The sequence below is a fragment of the Anabrus simplex genome, chromosome 3, assembly GCF_040414725.1.
Source record: "Anabrus simplex isolate iqAnaSimp1 chromosome 3, ASM4041472v1, whole genome shotgun sequence".
NCBI classification, from domain to species: domain Eukaryota; kingdom Metazoa; phylum Arthropoda; class Insecta; order Orthoptera; family Tettigoniidae; genus Anabrus; species Anabrus simplex.
In genome coordinates, this window is record NC_090267.1 from 490171571 (window position 1) to 490198356 (window position 26786).

Consider the following 26786-nt stretch of genomic DNA (forward strand, 5'->3'; position numbering starts at 1 on the left):
CAGTTTGTTAAAGTAGGCTTTCTCCTGTAGAGAGGTTTCAACTGGCGCAATATTTGAATTCGCGGCGTGAAGGTGTACCGCCCGGTACAACCTCAATAGCCTCATTGTATGCGTGTGAATCGGAGTTTCCGAAGACGATGCCAGAAATGTGTGGATGGACTAGGAGAACATTCCCAACATCTCCTGTCATATGGTACGAGCTTATTTTCTTAATTCTTCTTTCTTTCTTTCTTTCTTTCTTTCTTTCTTAATGTGTTTACTCTCCAGGGTTGGTTTTTCCCTCGGACTTAGTGACGGTTTACATATCTACCGCCTCAAGGGCACTGTCCTGGAGCTTGATGTTTTGTGTCGGCGGATACAACTGTGAAGGAGGACCAGTAACCTCGCCAAGGCAGCCTCGCGTTCTATACTGAACAGGGGCCTTGTAGGGGGGATGGGAAGATGGGAAGGGATAGACAAGGAAGAGGGGAAAAAGGCGGCTGTGGTCTTAACTTAGGTACCACCTCGGCATTTGCCTGGGGGAGAAGTGGGAAACCACGGAAAACCACTTCGAGGATGGCTGAGGTGGGAATCGAACCCACCTCTACTCAGTTGATCTCTCGAGACTGAGTGGACCCCGTTTCATCCCTCGTACCACTTTTCAAATTTCATGGCAGAGCCGGGAATCGAACCCTCGTGCCTCCGGGGTTGGCAGCTGATCACGATAACCACTACACCACGGGAGCGGTTTCCTTCATTCTTATTTTCTTAATTGTGAATGTAATCTCATGTATGCACGGATAGAGTGAGGGAAGTGCTGTCCTTGTTGGTACGCCGCGGAGCGGGCAGTGATGAGTCAACGGGAGGCAGGTAAGCTGGGCAGCCGAGGAGAGGAACTCACTGTAGTTGTAACTGAGAGGGCGCCTGGAAAGATCCGCTCCACCTCTAGACGAGGACAATCATTTACATTCTTGCTGTTTGCGTCATCAGACCATATACTGGTGTGATGCAGCCCTCCATGCCATCATGTCATGTGCCAACTTTGCTGAAGAGCTGCTGCTCGAAGGAAGAGGCGCAACCCGCCCCCTGCTATACTTCCACACACTAAGCTAGATGTTGTTGAAGTGGCGACGAGCCATGAAAATCAGCAGTTTTTAAACCCTCATGGAAGATTCGAGACCTTTCATGAATAATTAAGACACCCCCACAGGCGTTCATTGGTTGCCCAAAATTTACACACTAAAATTGGAGAAGAAGGACACTATTGATCCAAAATTAATTAAAGGAATTCGGGATTGGCTAAGTCAAAACAGGCGGAAAGAAAAATTAATATTGCCAACCCATAGATGAAAGAACAAAATTTAGTAAAGACCAAAGCTTATGAATACAAAATATCTTCAAGAAAAGTTCCTTCACTTCGCACCAGGATGCATGATCATAGTTTGTGGTAGAGACATCTGTGAGAGAATGTCCAGACTTTTTGATCACTGAAAAACAAAACAATTCGAAATAAACACAGTGACATCTTCTGAGAAACAGTTGAGTTGATTCGGTTTTTAAAGTTCAGAGTTTCTCCAGTAGAGGAGTACTTTAAGGCGGAACATTTAAATGTGCGGCGTATAGGTGTACCAACCGGTAAAATTATTATTATTATTATTATTATTATTATTATTATTATTATTATTATTATTATTATTATTATTATTATTATTATTATTGTTATTGCAATATATGGCTGCCATGAGAACAGGTACATTTTGTGAAATATGAACTTGAGACCGCTTGTAGTAATTTTATTTTTCCACACAGCTAAACTAAGTTGCCAGTTTCGTGTCTGCTTTAATAAATTGAGTGTCGCAATAAAAAAAAGTAAAAAAGAGCCCTTCACACCAACTACAATAATTGTCCCACCTAGAGACCTCGTCGGCGAGATATTAATTGGTTGAGAAGTCTGTGCTCGGAGACATGACATGCAGATGTTTCTCAACAGCCATAAATGGGAAGGAGACGTAGAAATCTTGTTACAGTAACCTTGACTATCAGTCACGCGAAGTACTGGAACAGAACACCCTCCGGCAGCTGTGTTGGTGAATGGCACGGTTTAAACACAACCTTGCCTTACCTAATAAGGTCATTATCTCCCCTAGTGTAATTTTAATGGGCTTCATTCGCAGAAGACTGTGGGTTTAAAAACCAAACACTTTGGGAAATGGAAGTAGTGAGGCATGGCTGCAGCTTGCCTCCCCTCCTGTCCATTGTTTATATAGAAGAGACGGTATAGGAAATCAAAGAGGAATGTGGAAACAGAATCAGAATCGAAGGAGAGGATGACGATGATATTGTTATTTTATCTGAGTCTACAGAAGATCTGGAGAAATTACTGAATGGTATTGATACAGTCTTGGGTTGCTCAGCAGTTTAACCCCCGGAGAAGGTTCGAAACCTTTTCAAAGTATCCTACCTGTTTTAAAAATGTAACTTAATGCCGGCTTATGTAAACATTTTCTTATTACTTTAACTGTAAATCTGGGATAGAGAGTGCTTTACCCTCTCGAGCTCCCCTTCATTTTGACTTGAGGTGACTACGTTTTCATAACCGATTTTCTTCTCTTAATGTATTAAAATTTTCTTATACGAGTCACCTCCCTAGTGTGGGAATAGCCCCTGTGTAATCGGCCTAGTGCCCCTTAGGTTTTAACAAGTTGCATGTAGGAGTGCAAGCTACGCCTCCATTCAGCTTTGTATTTTGGGCCATTAACTTAACCCGTTTGTTTTCCTTCCTGCGAAGGCCCAGTAGATTGGGTACGAGATACCCCTGTTCCATTATAAGTTGTGCCTTGATGACAGTGTAATAATCTGTGATTGCCTTTAATGGGCTTGGACGATTGAGAGCGGGTCAGCTCTTTCTGGTATTTTGAAAGGTGCCTCTAGGAGGCTTGACATTACGAGGTGGGAGCAAGTGCTCCATGTAATTAGGGGTTTTCTGCCCTTTGGTATTTTGTGGTTGTGAGCTGAGAGTTCAAGGATTGTCAAATTGGGGCGCGAAGCCCAGGAGTTGTAAAGACACCTTGTGTTTTCGCTTGTAAAATTATTATTGTACCTGAATTTTCATTGTTATTTCACCTAGTGAAACTTTGTTAAATCTTGTTGTCTATTGAAAATATAACCTTTATTTAAATTTTAAATTCATCTTTCGGACTTGTAGTTATACCCATTCCAGCCCGCACCTTCTTTCACCTCTGCTGATTCACCAAAACACGGTAACAGTAATAATAATAATAATAGTAATAGCTGCAGTCGCTTAAGTGTGGCCAGAATCCAGTATTCGGGAGACAGTAGGTTCGAACCCCACTGTCGGCAGCCTTGAAAATGGTTTTCCGTGGTTTCCCATTTTCACACCAGGCAAATGCTGAGGCTGTACCTTAATTAAGGCTATGGCCGCTCCCTTCCCACTCCTAGGCCTTTCCTGTCCCATCGTCGCCATAAGACATATCTGTGTATGTGCGACGTAAAGCAAGTAGCAAATAATAATAATAATAATAATAATAATAATAATAATAATAATAATAATATTAATAATAATAATAATAATACCGGATGAGTACGCCGTGCGGTTAGGGGCACGCGGCTGTGAGCTTGCATCCTGGAGATAGTGGGTTCAAGCCCCACTGACAGCAGCCCTGAAGATGGTTTTCCGTGGTTTTCCATTTTCACACCAGGCAAAATCCTGGGCCTGTACCTTAAATAAGGCCACGGCCGCTTCCTTCCCACTCCTAAGTTTTGCTATACCATCGTCGCCGTAAGACCTATCTATGTCGGTGCGACATAAAACAAATTAATAAAACATTTATTGCAGTAAAATAGCCATACATTAGTCAAAGGTGTTATAACAATTTAACACTTGCACCATTGGTCGCATAGTCTCTGATTGATCTAGTCCTCTTGTTGGAGAATTCTGAGTGATATCGTTCACATAACTGTCCACATAGAGTACACTTGCATGAGTTTGACGGTTCGTGGTATGTTGTGTTTTCGCAAATGACAAATTGTAAAATAATAATAATAACATCCGCCTCTGTGGTGTAGTGGTTAGCGTGATTAGCTGCCACCCCCAGACGTTGGGGTTTCGATTCCCGGCTCTGCCACGAAATTCTAAAAGTAGTAACAGGGCTGGAACGGGGCCCACTCAGCCTCAGGAGGTCTACTGAGTAGAGGACGGTTCAATTCCCACCTCAGCCCTCCTCGGAGTGGTTTTCTGTGGTTTCCCCCTTTCTCCCCCATGCAAATGCCGGGATGGTACCTAACTTAAGGCTACGGCCGCTTCCTACCCTTTTCCTTGTCTATCCGTTCCTATATTCCCATCCCCCCACAAGACCCCTGTTCAGTGCAGCAGGTGAGGCCGCCTGGGCGTGGTAGTGGCGGTGGTGGTGATTATTGTTTTAAGAGGAAGTACAACTGGGCAACCATCCTCTATATAACACTACTCAGAGGGAAAGAATGGAAGGGATCCGATACTTCGAAAAATGAAGATATCGGCCAAAAGAAGACAAGGGCCCCGAAGGGCGGGAAAATGAAAGACTCCCTAGGCCTCGCAAACCTAATAGCGTCGGGGTCGGAAAGAACAAGAGTTGACCAAGGGAGGTCGGATGGGATAGATGACAGTGAAGAGCCTGGCACAAGTAAGTGGAAGCAATGCCAGGACTCAGCTGAGGACCCCGTGGTCACCAACCCACGCTATAAAGTTCAGAGCCCCTGGGGCCCCTATTAGTCACCTCTTACGACAGGCAGGGGATACCATGGGTGTTATTCTACCGCCCCCACCCACAGAGGGACCTGGGCGTGGTACTGATCATTCTCCCCAGTTGTATCTCCCGACACAATGTCTCACGTTCCAGGACACTGCCCTTGAGGCGGTAGAGATGGGATCCCTCGCTGAGTCCGAAAGAACTGACATCAAAACAGGAGTCAGACGAGGTCAGGAAAAAGTGATTAGTATATGGCAAAATGCAACTAAAGGTATAAATATTGGTGGATGGATCGAAAAAACAAAATTCGCCCTACTTGCCTAACATTAATGTGATGTTGACTTTGCTATCCTACCTAACAACAGAAAACAATCCTGTCTGTAGAAAACCTCCATGAAATAGTAGCCAAATCAGGACTGCATCAGGGACTATATCAAGTCAACCATTAATCACCAAATATGGAAATATCGCTCAAGTAAACAAATTTAAGTATTTAGGTGAAATTATTGAACCAGCAGGGTTAAATCATCATACTAACGAAGAAAGAATTGCAAAACTTCAAAGAGCATACAAAATTACTTGGAACAATAAATACAATAAAGAAACTACCGGTATATAAAAAGCCACATTTAGGACATTGTACTAGAGCAGTTAAAACAGAAGCACTTCATGCATTTGCTTCAGGGAAACCTTAGGACGAAAATGAGAAAATGGAATATGAATGAAAAAGAAATCATATGAAATGTATTAAGTTACAGACAGATCCAATCAGCAAACGACGATTGCAATTTTATGGTCACATATATAGATTGCGCTCACAAAGACAATCAATGAGATATCACAATAATTGGCTGAAAGAAATCAGTGAAGACCTCAATGAAATTGGCACTAATGAAGAAACCGTTCAAGATCGAATAAAATTCAGAATCTTAATTCACAAGCACAAATTTTCTGTAAAGCCCACCGACTAAATACAGGATGGACTGAACAACGTAAAAAGGAAGTTGGACATATCGAGTTAATAATAATAATAATAATAATAATAATAATAATAATAATAATAATAATAATAATAATAATAATAATCTTTTCCTTCTGCCGCTTTTCACACATCTGTGGGATTGCGGGTGCGAACCGTGTCGCACTTGTGGATTTGGTCCTGTTTTACGGCCGGATGCCCTTCCTGCCGCCAACTCTATGTACAGTGATGTAATTACTATTGCGTGTTTCTGTTGTGTGTTGTGTTGATATGAAGAGCAGAGTGTTGGAACAAACACATAAATCCAGTTCCCGAGCCAGAAAAGTTAATCAGACACGATTAATATCCGCGACCCGGCCGGGAATCGAACCCGGGACCATCTGAACCGAAGGACTCAGCGCTGACCATTTAGCAGAGGTCGGATAATAATAATAATAATAATAATAATAATAATAATAATAATAATAATAAATGGTTCTGCATGGCATTAAATCCACTATCCTACCTACTGAACACAAGTGGGTATGGATTTAGCATTATGAATAAGCGAGAAGAGCTATTCAAAATCAGCCACCTACTCTACATGGATGACATTAAGCTGTGTGCCTCTACCAAACCCCATCCCCAACATCTCTTCTCAATTACCAAGACGTTTTCTTCAGATATAGGCATGCGGTTTGGATTAGACAAATGCAGAACCCAAACTGTCATCAGAGGATCCTACTCAGCACAAGGGACACCTTCGAGTTTAAGCGACGAATCCATACAACAGCTGGAGGAAGAAGAAATGTACAAATACCTCGGTTTTCATCAGAGCACTCGTATGAAACATGCCGACATCAAGAGAAATGTCACGCAGCAATATATAACACGTCTCAACAAGGTACTATCATCAAAACTGACAGCTAAACTTCTTACCAAAGCAGTCAGTACGTACGCCGTACCATTGCTCACATACTCCTTTGGTATCATAAAATGGACCCAAACAGAACTTCAGCAGTTACAAACGAAAACAGCAGTTTCACTCACCCGGTACCATATGCACCATCCTAAATCAGCAACCGAACATCTTACACTCCCGAGATCAGAAGGTGGTAGGGGCTTCTTATCCATTGTCAATTTACATAGCAATCTGATATCAAGTCTAAGAGAATATTTCCACTCGAGAGCTGATACATCGTGTCTTCATCATGCTGTTTGCAGAGCTGATATAAACTATACACCTCTCAATCTGTCGTCGCCAGAAATGCCTGTTTCTACCCCACCTACAAAAGAGATGAATATGGCCATGTGGAAGCAAAAACCTCTTCACGGGAAATACCCCCATGAACTGGATTAGCCTCATATCGACAAACCTGCGTCGCACGCTTGGCTGACCTACTCCGGTCTTTTCCCAGAAACAGAAGGATTTGTTCTGGCCATCCAAGATCAAGTAATTGCTACACGGAACTACCGTAGATTTATCATGAAGGATCCAACAGTTGTCTCAGACAACTGCCGCCGCTGTTCCAGAACTACAGAGAGCATACAGCACGTCATCTCTGGTTGCCCACACTTGGCCAACACCGATTATAAGCACCGACATGATCAGGTAGCAAAAATCATTCACCTGAAACTTTCTGTAAAATGTGGATTTCTTCAGTCATCAACTGCATATTGGAAATATACACCTCCACCCATTCTCGAAAACTCTTCATATAAACTACTATGGGACCGAGAAGTTATAACCGATGTCACGCTTAGCAACAATAGGCCAGATATTATTCTAATCGATAAATCAAAAAGATCCGCATCCCTTATAGAAATTGCTTGTCCAAACACCTCCAATCTGCAAACAACAATAGCCACAAAGATATCAAAATACACAGAACTGGCAATAGAAATACAACGCCTGTGGAAACTAGAATCAGTCACCACAGTTCCAATAGTAATATCATGTACCGGTGTTATTCCAAAATGCTTGCACAGCTATCTGCCGCATTAAACCTGCATCATCACACATACGTAGAACTACAGAAAGCCACCCTCCTGAGCACTTGCCACATTGTGAGCAAGTTCCTAGGAACGAATTTTCCTCTGACTCACGCCAAACAGCATGAAGTTCCAGGCCGCAGTTCCAGTAACACTGAAGAGCAGATTCCCAAAACGGGGACATAAGAAGTCTGAAGTTGTTTGTATTTATTGTATAAATGTAAATGTTGTACCGTTGTAAATATTTGTATATATATGTACCTGTAGTTTCATAATCAAGAGGGTGACTCCTTGCTTAGGCCGAGTCAGCCCATTATGTTACCGGCACAAGCCGAGCCTTCCTAAATTGATACAAATAATAATAATAATAATAATAATAATACTTGTTACCGAGTTTTTGTGGTAGCTAAGCATGAAAGAAGGTGCTGGGTGGTGAATAGGTCTCAAGCTACTAAAGAGAAATTAAATTTTAAAATTTAACAAGGTTATATTTTCTTTTCAAAATTAGGTAACAACAAATAGAACAGGTACTTAGTAGCCGAAATACAACTTGAAATGTACAATTACAGGGATTAAAGAGTTTGGGCTTCGAGCCCTGAAAACACAATTCTTGAGCAACTAGCTCAACTTTACGATATACCAATTTCAACAAAAGGGGCAGAAGACCCCACTCAAACCCTGGAGCCCAAGCTCCAAATTACACAGCAAAGCCTCCTCGAGGCATACAACTCTCAGTTTTAGAAAAGAGCCACTCGCTCTTAAAGTTAAGCCTCTCCCAGACCACACCAAACTCAACTTTCAAGTTGTCCTCAAAGGACATATACACAGGGGTAAAATACCCAACCTACTGAGGTCTATTAGGTGAGAAAAGATTAATACATGACCTCTAAAATACAACTTGAGAGGAGGCGAACTTGCACTCCTAATACACTTTGCTTTTAAAACCTAATCTGGCTCTGGGCCACTAACGCAAGGGCTAATCCCATACTACAGAGGTGACTTAGAGAAGAACACTTTACATTACATAAACGAAGAAAAGTTTGAGAAAATAAGTTCACCTCAAAACGAATGTGAGTGGGAGCTCGAGAGGGTTAGCACTCTCTATCCCAATATGTAACTTTACAAGAAAAGAAGAAAAGAGTAGTTACATTTTAGGAAAAGGTTACATGAAGGAAAACGCTTCGAACCCGCCGCGAGAGTTAAACTGCCGACCTAGCAAGAAAAGAAGATATTAATAGGCCATTACCTGGTAGTAGATCGCTGCCGAGGAAAGAGGCGCTTCCCGCCTCCTGCAATGAACTTAATACACTGAAAGATGGAACAGAAGTGGCCCGGAGACCCCAAAATCAGCAGTTTATATCCTCTCGCGGAAGATTCTAGGCGTTAGGGGAAATAAAACACCCTCCCTCAAAGTTTTTATTGGTTCGGGAAAAGAAACCCCTACATAGAGGAAAAAGAAACACATTATTGGTGGAAAATTAATTAAAGAAATTCGGGATTGGCTAGATCCAAACTAAGGGGAAAAAGAGGGGTATACAGCCAACTTAAACAATGACAGAAGGAAATTTAACAAAGAACAAACTCTTGAAATAAAAATTTCTCCAACAACATAGTTCTTTAACTCCGCACTAGGTCGCACTATTGTTGATCTTCAGTAGTGTCCTCTAGAAGAGAAAGTTCACACTTCTTACTTCAAGCGAAACAAAAACACATCAAAAGTGACACAGTTCAAAAACTCAAAATTTTCCACGTGGTGACATCTTCTGAGAAAGTAGAGAATCAATAGAATAGATAAAGTTCAACCTTCCTCCAGAAGAGGAGTTTCAACTGGCGCAACTTTTAAATAAACAGAGTAGAGGTGTACCGCCCGGTACAGACCTCCCCCCCCCAAAAGTTCCTCCAAGGGGTAACACAGAAGAACATAAACTTTGTTTCCAAAATAAGGTCCAAGTTTTGATGTTGATATTAAGATTAATTGCGGAAGCATTTATAAGATTTTAGTAATTTGGTTGCAATTTCAAAATTTTGTTGTTGCCGGTGCAGTAAAGTTTTTCTGTTGTAGTAGTTGAATTTCTGAAGATAAACCTTTAATGCTTAAAAGTGAAGAAAAGTTTTGCAATGTCCACCAAATATTGTTGTTAAATTCCCAAATGTAATTATTGCTTATGGTGACTGTCCATGTAGTTGATGTAGATTGAGTCGGATGGCCAGACCGGCCGTTGCAGCTTGCGTCCAACGGAGGCCGCTCGGACCCCTCAAGTACCCTGAGATACCGCTCGCCCGCACTATGAGGGGAGCAGAGGTGTTGAAGTACGCCGCGCCCGCGGTGAACAGATACAGGCTGCGGGCATGTAGCAGGTCGTGCGCCGCACATCAGCCTTGGCCGGGAGGTGAGCTCCGGCTCGCCGTGCACATGTCGTCCTCGCTGGAGAGGAGGGGGCCCATCCCCCTCCCCAGTCGCTGCACGGCGCTGCGCGGCTGCGGGGGCGCTGAAACATTAAAGCTAGGCGGCAGAATTGTGTTGGACAATTATTTTCTTTGAGGGTACAGGCTTGTAGAGAGAGTGAGGGGCCAGCGGCGTGCAGATATTCATGGTATTCATTAAGCCACTGTGTAGAGTGGAGCAGGAGACGGGAGCGTGGTAATGGCCGTGGCAAGAACAGGATGGCAGTTTAACGGGTCGGGGCAGGTTTTACATAAGGCTTACATCTAAAACCAAAATATTACAGAAGGGGCAGAATGCCTTAAAAGTGAAACTCAAAAAAAAAATATAACCTTCATATCCTTTCAAAATAATATGGAGCAAGTTAACACAGAAATTACACCGGTTTCACCTGGGACAGGTGAACTCTAAATATCCTCTCGGTGGCTGGATTACTTAGCAATAAGGTAACCGGCGTAAGAAAATCGAGAATGATACAAGGCCCATGAAATCTGGGGGCAAGCTTGCCCGCGGGAACAAAATTTTTGACCATAACCTGGTCACCTACCTTCAACGTGGTGGGTCTCCGTCCACGATCATACCTTTCCCTAACCTTTTCATGAGACACTTTAAGATTAGCTTTAGCCTTCTTCCAAAGATCTTTAATGTTGTCCGGATCTATTGTCTCGGGCAGAATGTCATTCAGAGACCAGAGGTTAGAGAGCGGCGTGTTGGGAACGAACTTAAACATCAAAGAAGCTGGAGTAAATTTGTGAGATTCATGAACCGCCGAATTCAAAGCAAAAGCTAACCAATGCAGGGACGTGTCCCACCTGGAAGGATCTTCATGATGATATGCAATGAGTGCGGACCTGAGATTACGGTTAACCCGTTCAGCCAGAGATGGTTGAGGATAATAAGCAGATGTAGTTACATGAGAGATGGACAAGTCAAAACAGAATTTACGAAATAAATTAGATGTAAAAGCCTTAGCATTATCAGATACAATATATTGACACGGACCAAAAGAAGCAAAAATAGAATTTAAGCAAGTAATGGTTGACTGAGCGGTAGCCAGCTTAGTCGGAAATAACCAGGAAAATCTTGTAAAACCATCTACACACACAAAGATGAACTTGTTGGCATTGCCCTTTGACTGGGGGAAGGGTCCGACATAATCAATATACAGGCGTTCCATGGGGCGCGACGCTTGATGAGAAGACAAAAGGCCTACTTTAGTGGACATGGTGGGTTTACTGAGCAAACAAGATTTACAAGCTTTTACAAGTTCACGAATTTCACCGTCCATACCTTTCCATATGAACATTTCACGAATCTTTTCACGAGTTTTAAAGATTCCAAGATGCCCCCCCAATGGGGTCTCATGATAGTATTTGAAGATCATAGGTACAAGAACCGCTGGAACAACAACTTTCATCAACTTATCATGCCTCGAAGGGCAACATAGAACACCATTCCTCAGAACATAAGGGACGACATGCTCCCCAGAAGAAAGGGTTTCCATTATCGGAGCCAGCGTCGAATCTTCACGTTGGTATTTCTCGATATCCCTAAAAAGCATGGGAGCATCTGTTAGGATGGCATTAACCTCGGATAGTATGGACTCGGAAGGTGATGAACTGTCGACCGGTTCGTGGGATTCGACGTCGTTATGAAACATACGGCTGAGTCCATCAGCAACAACATTTTCGGTACCTCTGATATGTCGTACATCAAATTGGAAGGCAGAAATACGGATGGCCCAACGGGCTATACGACCTGTACGACGCGGCCTACCTAAGACCCAGCTTAAGGCTTGATTATCTGTCTCCAGATCGAATTTGACGTGTTCCAGATAGAGACGGAACTTTTCTAAGGCGAATAAGACTGCCAAACCTTCAAGCTCATAGATGGAATACTTGGCTTCTTGAACCGATAGAGTCCTAGATGCATAGGCGATGGGACGCCTCCCTAGTTCAGTCTCTTGAAGAAGGACTGCAGCTACAGCTGACGACGACGCGTCCGTTTGGACGATGAATTTCTTCGAGAAATCAGGCATAGCAAGTACAGGGGCATTACAGAGAGCTAATTTAAGATCTTCGAAAGCGGCTTGTTGAGAAGGTCCCCACTCGAATTTGATGCCTTTCCTACGAAGAAGGTTTAAGGGCGCCGCTCTATTAGCGAAGTTAGGAATAAACTTCCTGAAGAAATTCACCATACCAATGAATCTAGCGATACCTTTGATGTCCTTAGGAGGTTTAAAATCACGGATGGCCTGTGTTCTAGAATGATCGACTGCTACACCATCAGGTGACACAATATGCCCTAGGAATGACATAGAGGGCTTAGCAAAGGCAACCTTGGACAACTTAACAGTTAACCCAGCCTTACGAAGGCGATTGAGAACTTCTCGCAAATGATCTAGATGTTCTTCAAAGGTTTCGGAAAATACGACGACATCATCCAAGTAGTGATATAAGTACTCAAATTTGATGTCGGAAAAGACCCTATCTAGTAGCCTAGTGAGCACAGCTGCCCCCGTGGGGAGCCCGAAAGGCACGCGGTTGTATTCATATAAATTCCAGTCCGTGGCAAACGCTGTAAGATGTTTAGACTCTTCGGCAAGGGGAATTTGATTATAGGCCTGATTCAAGTCCAAGATGGTGAAGAACTTGGCCTTACGAAACCATGAAAAGCAAGAATGAAGGTCGGGAAGGGGCACAGATTGCAACACCACCTTCCGATTGAGAGCCCTGTAATCAATGACAGGCCTGAAGCCTCCTTGGGGTTTCGGGACTAGAAAAATAGGCGAAGAATACGCTGACTTAGAGGGCCTAATAATACCATCCTTCAACATCTGATCGATGATTTCTTTCAGAGCCTTCATTTTAGGTGGAGATAGCCTATACGGTGGAAAACGGACAGGAATCGAATCCGTAACCTCAATTTTGTATTCAATAAGGTCAGTAACACCAAGAGTATCAGAGAACACCTCGGGAAACGACTGACACAGTTTCCGAATACTATCAGCCTGCTCCTCAGGTAGATGTCTAAGGTCTAACAACATCTCATCCTGGGTAGGCGAAATAGATGAACATGATACAGAATTACACTTTAACAAGGGAATTCTACAATTGGACGCAAATTTGAATATGCACGACCTACTCTGGAGATCGAGCACAAGACCAGTGTGAGAAATAAAGTCCGCTCCCAATATAATGGGGCAAGACAATTGCTTGGCCACAAATAATTTAACTTTCCATGTAAACTTAAAACACGAATTTTGACCAGTAAGGAACCTAGAATTTCTAATGGAGATGAATTAGCCGAAACGTATTGAACAGGAGAAGAGACATAGTCAGGGAGTTTACAAACAGATTTCAATTTAGAATACCAATCAGCCGAAATAATGGAACAAACACTGCCTGAATCTAAGAGAGCTGTTATAGGCTCGTTATTTAACTCAATCTTAAGAAAAGGAACAGGTGCGGGGGTATCCGCCGCAATCCTAAGACACTCTTTAGGGCATTCAAAAGATGAATTTGAAGGCTGGTCGTTCTCTGCATTTACAACCTGTTTACTAGGGGCTGAGTCTCGGGAATATGGATTAGTCGGCTCAGCCGACGCCACTAGTCACTTTTTATTATTGGCATAGCTGGAATTTGCACCCGAAGTTGAGCAGGAGGGGGTGCTATTTGAGTTTGGGCAATTCTTGGCGATATGTGAGAAGGCCCCACACTTAAAACAGCCTTGTGATGACTCTGCTCCATTCCTTGTCCCACTTGACTTAATCAGAGGACATTTATTCCGCAGATGGTCAGGCGACCCGCAAGCATAACATTTACGGGGATTGACTGGTCGGCGAGGTGGAGGCCGAGTGTTACTAAAGGAAGGCGGGGGTTCCTTCGCCACACGCAAGGAATCGGCATACCTAACTCCTTCCGCAGAGACGGCTAATGCTTCCAGTTCAGAGAAGGTTTGCGGGCACGCCGCGAAACACAAATATGACCTGTAGGGTGGTGAAATCCCTTCAACAATAGCTTGCACGATCTGATCCTCAGGGAAGTGGAGAGCAAACACCCTAGTATAAAACTTAATATCTTGGATGAAGTCTGCCAGGTTTTCATCCAAGCGCTGTACCCGATAATAGTATTTCTGAATAAGGGAGGACCTGGCCCTAGCCGGGATGAAGTTAGCTAGCAAATGGGCGTGGAAATCCTCAATAGAAGATTGCTCGGCAATGGCTCTAACTATTTTGTCAGATAGAACACCAATAGCATAAGGATAGATAATTTGCAAAATTTGACATGGGGAAAGAGAAAACACAAGGGCATGATCCTGAAATTCCACTAGAAATCTTAAAAATGAAATTACGTCACTGGTGGTGTTGACGGAAAACTTAGAGATACCTCTAAGCAACATTGCCAATGGATGAGGCAAGCTGCTGAACCCAGGTGACATAGTCGTTAAAGGTTTCAAGGGCAAAGAAGTTAATTCAGAGCGGATTTTACTCAATGACGCACGGCGTTCAGATTCGTTGTTCGATGGGGCAGAGATAGTTTGAGCAGCAACGGTTATCCTATTGACTTCTCCCTGAGGAGGCTCTTCCTCGTTACCTACATTCACCGTGGCGGGTTGATCAGTTTTGGGAGGAGCTTCGCCGGTTAGCAATTGAGTGACCTTATTAGACAATTCAGAAATAGTTTCAAGGAGCGTATTAGCTTGCTTCCTCTGAACGTCATTCACCTTTAGAGACAATAGATCATTAACTCTATTTGCAAAGTGATACAGCCTGCCTTGCACACGCTTAATTTGATTAGGAGATGGGTCGTTTTCATCAAAAAAGCTGACTACCGATGCTAGCCCAGTAATATTCTCGACAATCGTGGAAAGAGAGTCATCAATTTCTTTCTCTCCCAAATTGGGGATGGAAATGGGCAAATCAAGGGACTCTCTAAGCTTGTTAGTGTCTATTGCAACCGTGCCTCCAGATTGAACGTTTCTGATAGTTAACTCATATATCAACTCCTCTTTGCGCAAGTAGTTAAGGAGGAGAACATCGCGAGGGCCGGGCATGATGACAGAACAATTTTGAAAAACTCAAAAAATTCCAGCAACTAAGAAAATTGTTAGAGTTCGGATCAAAGCAATGTTTAGCCGTCAAAAGGGGCTAAATTGAGACCCATTCAACCACGCTCTGCTACCACTTGTTACCGAGTTTTTGTGGTAGCTAAGCATGAAAGAAGGTGCTGGGTGGTGAATAGGTCTCAAGCTACTACAGAGAAATTAAATTTTAAAATTTAACAAGGTTATATTTTCTTTTCAAAATTAGGTAACAACAAATAGAACAGGTACTTAGTAGCCGAAATACAACTTGAAATGTACAATTACAGGGATTAAAGAGTTTGGGCTTCGAGCCCTGAAAACACAATTCTTGAGCAACTAGCTCAACTTTACGATATACCAATTTCAACAAAAGGGGCAGAAGACCCCACTCAAACCCTGGAGCCCAAGCTCCAAATTACACAGCAAAGCCTCCTCGAGGCATACAACTCTCAGTTTTAGAAAAGAGCCACTCGCTCTTAAAGTTAAGCCTCTCCCAGACCACACCAAACTCAACTTTCAAGTTGTCCTCAAAGGACATATACACAGGGGTAAAATACCCAACCTACTGAGGTCTATTAGGTGAGAAAAGATTAATACATGACCTCTAAAATACAACTTGAGAGGAGGCGAACTTGCACTCCTAATACACTTTGCTTTTAAAACCTAATCTGGCTCTGGGCCACTAACGCAAGGGCTAATCCCATACTACAGAGGTGACTTAGAGAAGAACACTTTACATTACATAAACGAAGAAAAGTTTGAGAAAATAAGTTCACCTCAAAACGAATGTGAGTGGGAGCTCGAGAGGGTTAGCACTCTCTATCCCAATATGTAACTTTACAAGAAAAGAAGAAAAGAGTAGTTACATTTTAGGAAAAGGTTACATGAAGGAAAACGCTTCGAACCCGCCGCGAGAGTTAAACTGCCGACCTAGCAAGAAAAGAAGATATTAATAGGCCATTACCTGGTAGTAGATCGCTGCCGAGGAAAGAGGCGCTTCCCGCCTCCTGCAATGAACTTAATACACTGAAAGATGGAACAGAAGTGGCCCGGAGACCCCAAAATCAGCAGTTTATATCCTCTCGCGGAAGATTCTAGGCGTTAGGGGAAATAAAACACCCTCCCTCAAAGTTTTTATTGGTTCGGGAAAAGAAACCCCTACATAGAGGAAAAAGAAACACATTATTGGTGGAAAATTAATTAAAGAAATTCGGGATTGGCTAGATCCAAACTAAGGGGAAAAAGAGGGGTATACAGCCAACTTAAACAATGACAGAAGGAAATTTAACAAAGAACAAACTCTTGAAATAAAAATTTCTCCAACAACATAGTTCTTTAACTCCGCACTAGGTCGCACTATTGTTGATCTTCAGTAGTGTCCTCTAGAAGAGAAAGTTCACACTTCTTACTTCAAGCGAAACAAAAACACATCAAAAGTGACACAGTTCAAAAACTCAAAATTTTCCACGTGGTGACATCTTCTGAGAAAGTAGAGAATCAATAGAATAGATAAAGTTCAACCTTCCTCCAGAAGAGGAGTTTCAACTGGCGCAACTTTTAAATAAACAGAGTAGAGGTGTACCGCCCGGTACAATAATAATAATAATAATAATAATAATAATAATAATAATAATAATAATAATAATAATAATAATAATAATAATAATAATAATAATAATAATAATAATGTCCGCCTCTGTGGTGTAGTGGTTAGTGTGATTACCTGCCAAACGCCGGAGGCCCGGGTTCGATTCCCGGCTCTGCCACGACATTTAAAAGTGGTTCGAGGGCTGGAACGGTGTCCACTCATCCTCGGGAGGTCAACTGAGTAGAAGTGGATTCGATTCCAATCTCAGCCATCCTGGAAGTGGTTTTCCGTGGTTTTCCACTTCTCATCCAGGCAAATGCCAGAATGGTACCTAAATTAAGGCCACGGCCGCTTCCTTATCTATCCCTTCCAATCTTTCTATCCCCCCGCAAGGCGCCTGTTCAGCATAGCAGGTGAATCCACCTGGGCGATGTACTGGTCATCCTTCCCAGTTGTATCGCCCGATCCAGAATCTAAAGCTCCAGGACACTGTCCTTGAGGCGGTAGAGGTGGGATCCCTCGATGAGGCAGAGTGAAAAACCGACCCTGGAGGGTAACAGATAAACAATAATAATTTCGTGCGGCTATTTGTAGCCGAGTACAGCCCTTGTAAGGCACACGCTCCGACGACGGTGGGCGGCATCTGCCATGTGTAGGTAACTGCGTGTTATTGTGGTGGAGGATAGTGTTTTGTGTGGTGTGTGAGTTGCAGGGATGTTGGGGACAGCACAAACACCCAGCCCCCGAGTCATTGGAATTAACCATTGAAGGTTAAAATCCCGACCCGGGCGGGAATCGAACCCGGCACCCTCTGAACCGAAGGCCAGTACGATGACCATTCAGCCAACGAGTCGGACAACAGATAAATGATAATAATAATTGTAACGGAATTCCGGTGGAGCAGAAAGAGGTGAAAGAAGGGGTTGGTGGGAATGGGTCTATCTACTATATCAAAGATTAAAACTTTAGCATAGGTTATATTACTTTTTAAATCACAAACTTAACAAACTCTTCACTTGGGGAAATAACAAAGTGATAGGTACAAATAGCAATCTTGAAACAAGAATGGGAAGACCCAAGATTAGAGAATTTAACATGTTTGGGCTTCAAGCCCCTAATTTCCACTTTACAGTATCGCCAATTAGTGTTTACATAGACACGGAGAAGTCCCCCAAAACAAGAGTACTTCACTCCAACAAATTTGCAGCCTTTCAGAGGCACCCCTCAATATTACAGTTGAATTAGAAATCACAGAAAAGAGCTTACATGCTCTACCATCTTAACCAAGGAGACTGTGCTCCTAATTTCTTACAGCCCACTTAAGGCAACATTACACAAAAAATCTATCAAATTTCTGGCCTCTTTAGGCCCATCCAACAATTTTACAATTTGTACACATGGTTAACTAATACCCAAACTACTGGGCCTTCGTGGTAGAGAAAAAACAGGTTGGATTACTGGCCCGAACACAAAATGAATGGAGGCGTACACTTGCGCTCCTAGAAAATTAAATATAAAACCCTACTTGGGCTCACGGCCCGATGAAGCAGAGGCTAATCCCAAGCTACTGAGGTGACTAGAATGAAGGTTAATTTAATGCATTACAGGAAAGAAAAACAGTTACAAAATCGTAGTCACCTCAAACCAAGCTGAAAGGGAACTCGAGAGGGTAACGCACTCTATCCCCGATTTACAGTTAAAGACTTTTATAAAATTTACATTAGAAAAGAAGACTATTACATTTTAGAATGAGAGGGTTACATAGTTAAAGTTTAGAACCTTCCCCTCGGATAAGTTTGCGGAGACAGCTACAAAGATAGAAAATTGGTGGCCGTTACCTGGGCTGGTGTTCTGCCTGCCGAAGAATGAGGCACCCCACCTCCTGTCTTAACACACACACACTGAGAAAGACGACGATCAATAAGACGAGGTAGCCAGAAGAGCCTCAGCTTATGTATCCGAGGGGATTGTTCGAGAGGATTCTGGACTAAATCCGGACACACCCTCTCATTTTTATTGGCAGAATCAAAAGTTACACCCAAAAACCAACAAGAAGCCTGTGATAGGCTGAAAAATAATTACAGAAAAATTTGCTTGGCCAGACACCAAAGCCGGCGGGAAGAGAAGAAAGTGTTGCAAACATTGATGTATATGTTATAAAAATGAAAGTTAATTTGCTTGAGAAAACCGATAGACAACATTTCTTTCAATAACAAATTATTCCACCTTGCACCAGAGTGCGTGATCTCAGTTTTTGTAAAGACATCTATGGAGAACATTTCAAACTTCTTGATGTACACCAAAACAAAACAAAATAAATCCAATGAATTTAGGAAACTTAGAAATGACAAACGTCTCAGGTATTCAGTAGTGACATCTTCGGATTAATGTCCCAACTTCATGCAGTAGCTGTTTCACGTTTTGTTTGATAGATAGAGTTCTTTAAGGCGCTTCTTTTGAATGTGCGAAGTTGAGGTATACCTCCCGGTACAATAATAATAATAATAATAATAATAATAATAATAATAATAATAATAATAATAATAATAATAATAATAATAATAATAATAATAATGCCTACATTGAGACAGTACAAGACTCTAATTCTTCCAGAAGCTTTGGGTATGTAACAGTGTGTCTGAATACTTCCTTAGATAGATGGAGAAGCAAAACAAAAAAGATAATCCTAAGGAAAATTATGGGACATATTTGGGAGAATAGAAAATACAAATTGAGGCGGTCGACGTAAAAAGGGAACTTAAGTGAAAACTAATTTTGGTGAAAAACGGAAATGAAATATTTGTCTTTGTTTTTCTTCCGTGTTTATTTCTTTTCCATACTATAGTATATTTTATTATTCAGAATATTTAATTCAGATGTAAAATATGACTTAAATGACTCAAGAACTTTTCAATCAAAATTTTGTACCTTTTTGCGCAGACAGTATTTTTTATTGTAAAATTCAATAAACAAGACTTAAATACAGTACTTTAAATTAAATTTATTCAATATTTATACCAAAGATTGAGTTTTGTGGAAAAGTTACGTGGCTGCAATAGATCATGATTGTCAGAGAATAGAATTTTCTGGTCAATCTTGGTTTATTAACATTGCAAGAGACAATTCTCATGCTTGGTCCGTACTGAAGCTGACTATAAGCAAATTATCACAAAATAATTTATTCTATCGTACCACCTATTCAATACATGCCATGTGCTACGTGGGTGAAATAATACATAGTACATAGTACATAGTATTATGTAAATATATATAGTATAGTATATATAGTACATAGTATATAGTACATAGCAATATGTAAATTTCACCCACGTGGCATGTATTGAATAGGTGGTACGATAGAATAAATCATTTTGTGATAATTTGCTTATTAACATTGTGCCAAAAGGCACTACTTCATTTACTTAGGGGAACGCAGATGTGAGCTCGCATTCGGAAGATAGTGGGTTCGAATCCCACTGTCGGCAGCCATGAAGACGGTTTTCTCTGGTTTCCCATTTTACACCAGGCAAATGCTGGGGCTGTACCATAATTAAGGCCACGGCCGCTTCCTTCCCATTCCTAGACCTTTTCTGTCCCAAAAAAACCTTCATTTACTGTTCAGCGTTAGTCTTGGTTTATCATCCCCTCAATAAAAGCAACATCGTCTTCAGAGAAAAAAAAATTGTACAGGCTTCTTATATCATTTACTTTCTTTTGGTTGATGTCCGGGGGAGCGGTCCTTTCAATGGTGATTTCTAGTCTGTAAGGACATTTTCAAATGTGAAAAAGGTTGAAATTTGCAGTGAAGGTGTGATAACGCAAAAACAGGACCGCCTCTCATTGTGTCCATGACCACATACTGTATTATTGTGGATGATAATGGCTTCTCCATGAAGAACGGTGATAAAAGCTCCCGGTCTGCCAGTAGGTCCACATCCATGGTAGCTTCAAAAATGGAGGAGGGTTTCTGTGGCACAATACCACCGCAGTAAGATAAGGCTTGGCATTTCCAATCACTTCTTTCTGGTTAATTTACTGTCTGATAAATCCAAAGTCTCTATCGCACTGTAAGAAGCTGTGACCACGAACTTGGAAAGTTGCACGTCTACCTATACACAGGTGTAACAACATCAGTTTTCAACACATCCCGCTGAATCTTTCGCCATTATTAACTAGAGAAAATGACGGACAAAGCTATGTATTCTGCCTTGTGCGCCATAGAGAGCTCAGGTTATCGTGGGGTATATGAAATGGCGTATGGCTTCTGTGCCGGGAGTGTCCGAGGAGAAGTTCGGCTCGCCAAGTGCAGGTCTCTTGATTTGACTCCCGTAGGCCACCTGCGCGTCGTGATGAGCCCCCGTGCCAACGAAGTTAACCAATTAAAGTTAGAATTCCCGACCCTGCCGGGAATCGAACCCGGGATACCTGTGACCAAAGGCCAGCACGTTAACTTAACCATTTAGCTACGGAGCCGGACATCGTGGGGTAAGTAAATCTTAAATTTCCTATGTAACTTAATTTTATTTCAAGTTTTAATTTGTTACTGGAGTTTACCCGTCGATCTTTCTATAAAATGTCAATTGTAATTTATGATCCATCTTCACGTTGGCACGAGGCAAACTTTTTCTAACAGTTTTTGTACCTTTAGATTAAATTTATCACTAAGCTTGACCTCAGGGGCTGCCTGGCCGAGGCGGTAAAGGCGTGCTCGGTTCACCCGGAAAGACATGGGTTCGAATCTCCGTCAGGAAATCGTAAAATTTAAGAAACGAGATTTCTACTTCCGGAGGTGCATATGGCCCTGAGGTTCACTCAGCCTACACCAAAAATGAGTAGCAGGTTAATTCCTGGGGGCAAAGGCGGCCGGGCGTAGAGCTAACCACTCTACCCCATCACGTGCCGCGGTTAACAATGGTGGAAGCCTTTAAATTCCACTCCTCCAATAGCCTTCATGGCCTATACGGAGGTGTCAGTAATTCTGATTCATGGAAATTGTTTTCCTATGACCTAAATTTTTCTTTTAAGTGAAGGTGGTCACCTCACATTTTCTACTTGTAATTTTCTTTGAATATTGACACACTATCCGCAGTGGACCTATTTGCCTTCACATCTAAACTTCGAAAGTATTTTTCTTCAAGACTAGTACCGGCAAGGTTGTAAGACTGCAACTTAATTTCATCAGAGTTTGTTTTTCTGTTTTGCGTTTATACTACTGGCAGTGTTCCTTATTTTCATTTCTTCGATGCTTTTTATAATAAATAGGTATTCAATATACTTTTCTTTGTTGAAGTATCGGTCATAATCCTTCCGCTGTCCACATCCCGCCGTTAGTTACCGTGTATTTTATCTGATTTATTTTGATGTTATATGTTTTAACGTTTCTAATTTCTTTTCATGTTTCAAATTTTCTTTCTTTTGTAATTGTTACGTTAAGCGCCCAACAACCGCTACAGAAAGTAAAGGGAGGGCGCATAAATCTCTTGTAATACCCGAATTAGAGTATGGTTCCAGTGTAAGGGACCCAGACCAGGATTACATGGAACGAGAACTGGAAACGATCGAAAGGAAAACAGTACGATTTGTTCTGGGTGATTTGTGAGTGACTGAGGCCCCATACTGTGAACTTTCTTCTTTTCGTGTGCTGTTGGCATACGAGGCTTAGTCCAATGCCAAAGAAATGAGTTTTTCTGTGCTATCTGAGAGTAAAATTAGAACTACTCATGGCAAAAAGAGTGACTCCGACATCTCAGTCAGTTACCTCATCGTAAATGTGAGAAAGGCGAGGAAAATTTGCCGATTTCACATAAGCTTTTTCTTTATAAAAGTACTTCTTATCTCAGGGAGAGAGGTGTATGAAAATGAGCACCTGATATATTTTTTACAACTTGCTTTACATCGCTCCGACGCAGATGGTCTTGTGGCGGCGATGAGAATGGAAAGGGCTCCGCATGGGAAGGAAGCGGCCGTGGTGTTAATTAAGGTACAACCCCAGCATTTCATGGATTCGGGGAGTTGGGTTCGAACCCACTATCTTCCGAATGCAAGCTCACAGCTGCGCACCCCTAACCGCACGGCCAACTCACTCGGTTTGAACATCTGAAAAAAAAAAGAACACCTGAAAAATATTCAACACCTCAAAAAGATTGCAATACCTACAAAGACTTAAAGCACAAAATCTATTAAAAATGAAAATCCAGAGCCTGTTTCCAGTCATTCGATCGGGTCAGGAATGGAATGAATGAATCCTCCATCTAGCGGCGAGGATAGGAATTATGCTGCTACCGAAGCCTGCCGCACTCCTTTGGTTCAATGATTAATGGCTGACAGAAGAAATGAAATGATACTGGAGAGTGTTGCTGGAATGAGAGACGACAAGGAATACCGAAGAACCCGCAGAAAAACCTGTCCTGCTTCCGCTTTGTCCAGCACAAATCTCACATGGAGTGTCCGGGATTTGAACCAAGAATGGAGTGGTTTTCTTTCTTTCTTTCTTTCTTTCTTTCTTTCTTTCTTTCTTTCTTTCTTTCTTTCTTTCTTTCTTAATCCTTTTACCCTCCAGGGTTACTTTCTAGTTCGGACTCAGAAAAGGATCCGACCTTTACCGCGTCAAGGGCAGTGTCTTGGAGAGTGAGATTTTGGGTCGGGGATACAACTGGGAAGGATGACCAGTACCTCGCCCAGGCGGCCTTGTAGGGGCATGGGAAGGGATAGACAAGGAAGAGGGAAGGAAGCGGCCATAGCCTTAAGTTAGGTACCATCCGGGCATTGGCCTGGAGGAGAAGTGGGAAACCATAGAAGTCCACTTCGAGGATGGCTGAAGTAGGAATCAAACTCCTCTCTGTTCAGTTGACCTCCCGAGGCTGCGTGTACTCCATTCCAGTCCTCGTACCACTTTTCAAATTTCGTGGCAGATCCTCTTGGGGTGGCAGCTAATCACAGTAACCACTACACCACAGAAGTGGACGGAGTGGTCTTTTAATATTTATACATTCATAACTCCCACAATACCTGGCCAAACTCAATGAATTCTGGTGAAATATATTCAATTGGAGACACGAGTTCAGAGAAATTATTCACAGCGTTTCTGGGGGGAGACATTTAGCGCTGATTGCAGAAACGACGACTAGTTTTAAGCCTTAGACAATGTCTACCTATACAAAGTCTAAGTCGATCATGATCTTCCATTGCATAAACAATGTTCAACCTATGTTTAGCTAGACTGGTTTACAGTTTCAGTATTGGTTCGAAAATGGTAAAAGAAGTATTTTGCATGCAATTCATGAAATCCGTCGGTACGTGTGTCAAACGTTAGTCAGCTGTCGTCTTCTTACATAATACTCAAATATGACTAAGCATGACTTGCCCACAGATATGAATATCGCTTTCAGTGGAAATTAAATCTCATAATACTATCGATACTAAAGAGACCGCCACCGTGCGGGGAAGTGTAGCTTTGATTATAGATTACGGTGAGTGTAATTTAAATAGCTTCTGCGAAGAGAAGGTAGAACAATAGTACTGTATGGCCGAATGAGTTGTATGGGCCATATAGATGTAGCTTGCATTATAGAGATCATAGGTTCGAAACGCACCATCGGCAGCCATGAAGATTGTTTTCCGTAGTTTCCGCATTTTTACATCAGGGAAATACTGGGGCAGTTATTATGGCCACGGCTCTTCTTTTCCAGTCCTTGGCTTTACCTATCTCATAGTTGCCGATAACTTATCTGAATTAGTGCGACGATTATAAGAAAAGAAAAAGAAAAAACACACAACCTACTTTTTAGTTGTCACCATTATGTGTGTTTAATCTGGCAGTAAATACAATATAAGTGAATCCTTCCCGGTTGATGTATGCAACAGCCTTCTGACGATTGGGACAAGTAATTCTGATATGTACGTAGTCAAAGTGACCTGTAATTCCATGGAAATTGGTAGTATGTGGTGAGACGGAGAACTGCAATAGTGGAAATATAATTTTAAAGTTTTTATTTAAAGTGTCTGATATATTTCATTTTTGGTTGGAACTCTGGACTCTACTGGAATTATTTTATGTAACTGCAAGAAATGTTAATTTGAATATGTGTGTAATAATTTTTCTTTTAGCCAATAGGCAAGATATGTGGAACTGTAGATGAACATTGCAAGAAGTATTTTGATTCAAAAATTATGTAAGTAGTAAAAATGTAATTTAAGAAAACCTCAAGATTGGATTGTTAACATTGCAAGAGTGATTAAGTGATCTGTATATCATGATGTAATTTGGTAACATTTAATTCGAAACAGCCTGTACCGCACGCGCGGTTATGGGTGGTGAAATAGGTGTCGCAATAGGGAATCTCGAGAAGTTGCTAACTATCTTAGTATTTATTGAACTGAACATAACAGGCTTTCGCCCAGTTACAATGTTCCAATAAAACAAACACTCACAGACTATTTATAGCTAGACACTAATTACTTACTACTTAACTACTTCTAAATCTACTTTGTAGCATCTTGCACATGGGCGGATCGCCAGCTCCACATGCAACACACCACCTAACTAAACTAACTACTTTACTACATGAATATACTACTTAACTACTTCTAAATCTACTTTGTAGCATCTTGCACATGGGCGGATCGCCAGCTCCACATACAACACACCACCTAATTAAACTAACTACTTTACTACATGAATATATACTAAATCTATCCTAAATCTGTCTTAGTATGACCATATATGGTCATGCAATTTCATTCGCTAGAACGAGATTTCCTATTCGCGAAAATAAAGGGAATCTAGTGGAAATTGTTTCCCATTGGTCGGTTGTGATCAGGCCATTTTCGGACTTTCTGCCGGCTTCAGAATTTTCATGCGTGTGCTCGGAGTCATTTACATCCGACCGCCCTAGCGAGCGCAAGCTCGAGGGTTTCCCTCGGGAACCCCTGCCTTTCCGCGGTAAGTGTTATTTCAATGTTTTTCTCAATGTTTTCTGGTTTCATTTAATTTAATTACTTTGGTATTTCAGTATTTCCTTTCTTTATGTCATTTTAAAGTTAACGTGTCCGAGTTCACCCTAGATTCCCGCTGTTTATAATTTCAAGTCTTTCACCTGTTTTTATTTAACAATCCATTCATTTGTGTTTTTGAATTCGTAATTGTATCAGTTTGTCAGCTGCTTTGTGATTTAACTTTGTTTTGTAATTTTTCGTTGTTATTTTTAATATAGTTGAGCTAGAGGGTGTTTCTTGTAAGTCTTTTCTCCCCCATAACGCCATACGTTCCCATGGACCTCGTAGGGCCCTCGCACTTTCCACTCTCCTGTCTTAGTTGTCATTTTTAGGCCAGTAAGTGTTCCCTTGTATTTGATATAAGTTTGCATATCGAAAGATACTCGTCACGTTTCCATGTTTTGATGTGAATTCACTGCCACTGCGTCATTTTTCTATCTCCTTATTCATATTTTTAAGTATTATATTATTTACTACTGGTATTACTTTATTATTATTATATTATTATTATTATTATTATTATTATTATTATTATTATTATTATTATTATGTGTAAGCGTAATTATCCCCTACGGTTACAAAATTATCCATGCACAATAAAATATATCGGTTGCCAAGAATTGTAGTCTAGTTCACAGTTACCGAACTGTCCCTTAAGCCACTCTCAAGAAACAAGTCTCTTGAAAAGTGAAATCGTATTTTAAACTGTACCTCCCCGCACATTTCAAATGAATTGCTGCGATTTCGCAGCAGGCGACCCACATAGAAGCGATCGGACTTACCTTTCTTCCCAGAATCGTCTCAAAATCATAAAACAAATTAGTTATCTGTCGTGGTGCATTTCCTCTGATTGTGATTCACTCCTCACATTTGAGGTTAAGCAGTGTTTAAATATGGCCAGTTGAACATCAGTTTTAGACGGTGTCTAAGTCATTAATAACGTCTTTGCAATGCGGCAGCCATCCATAGACATTGTTTGACCGTAGACATCGCCTCAACACC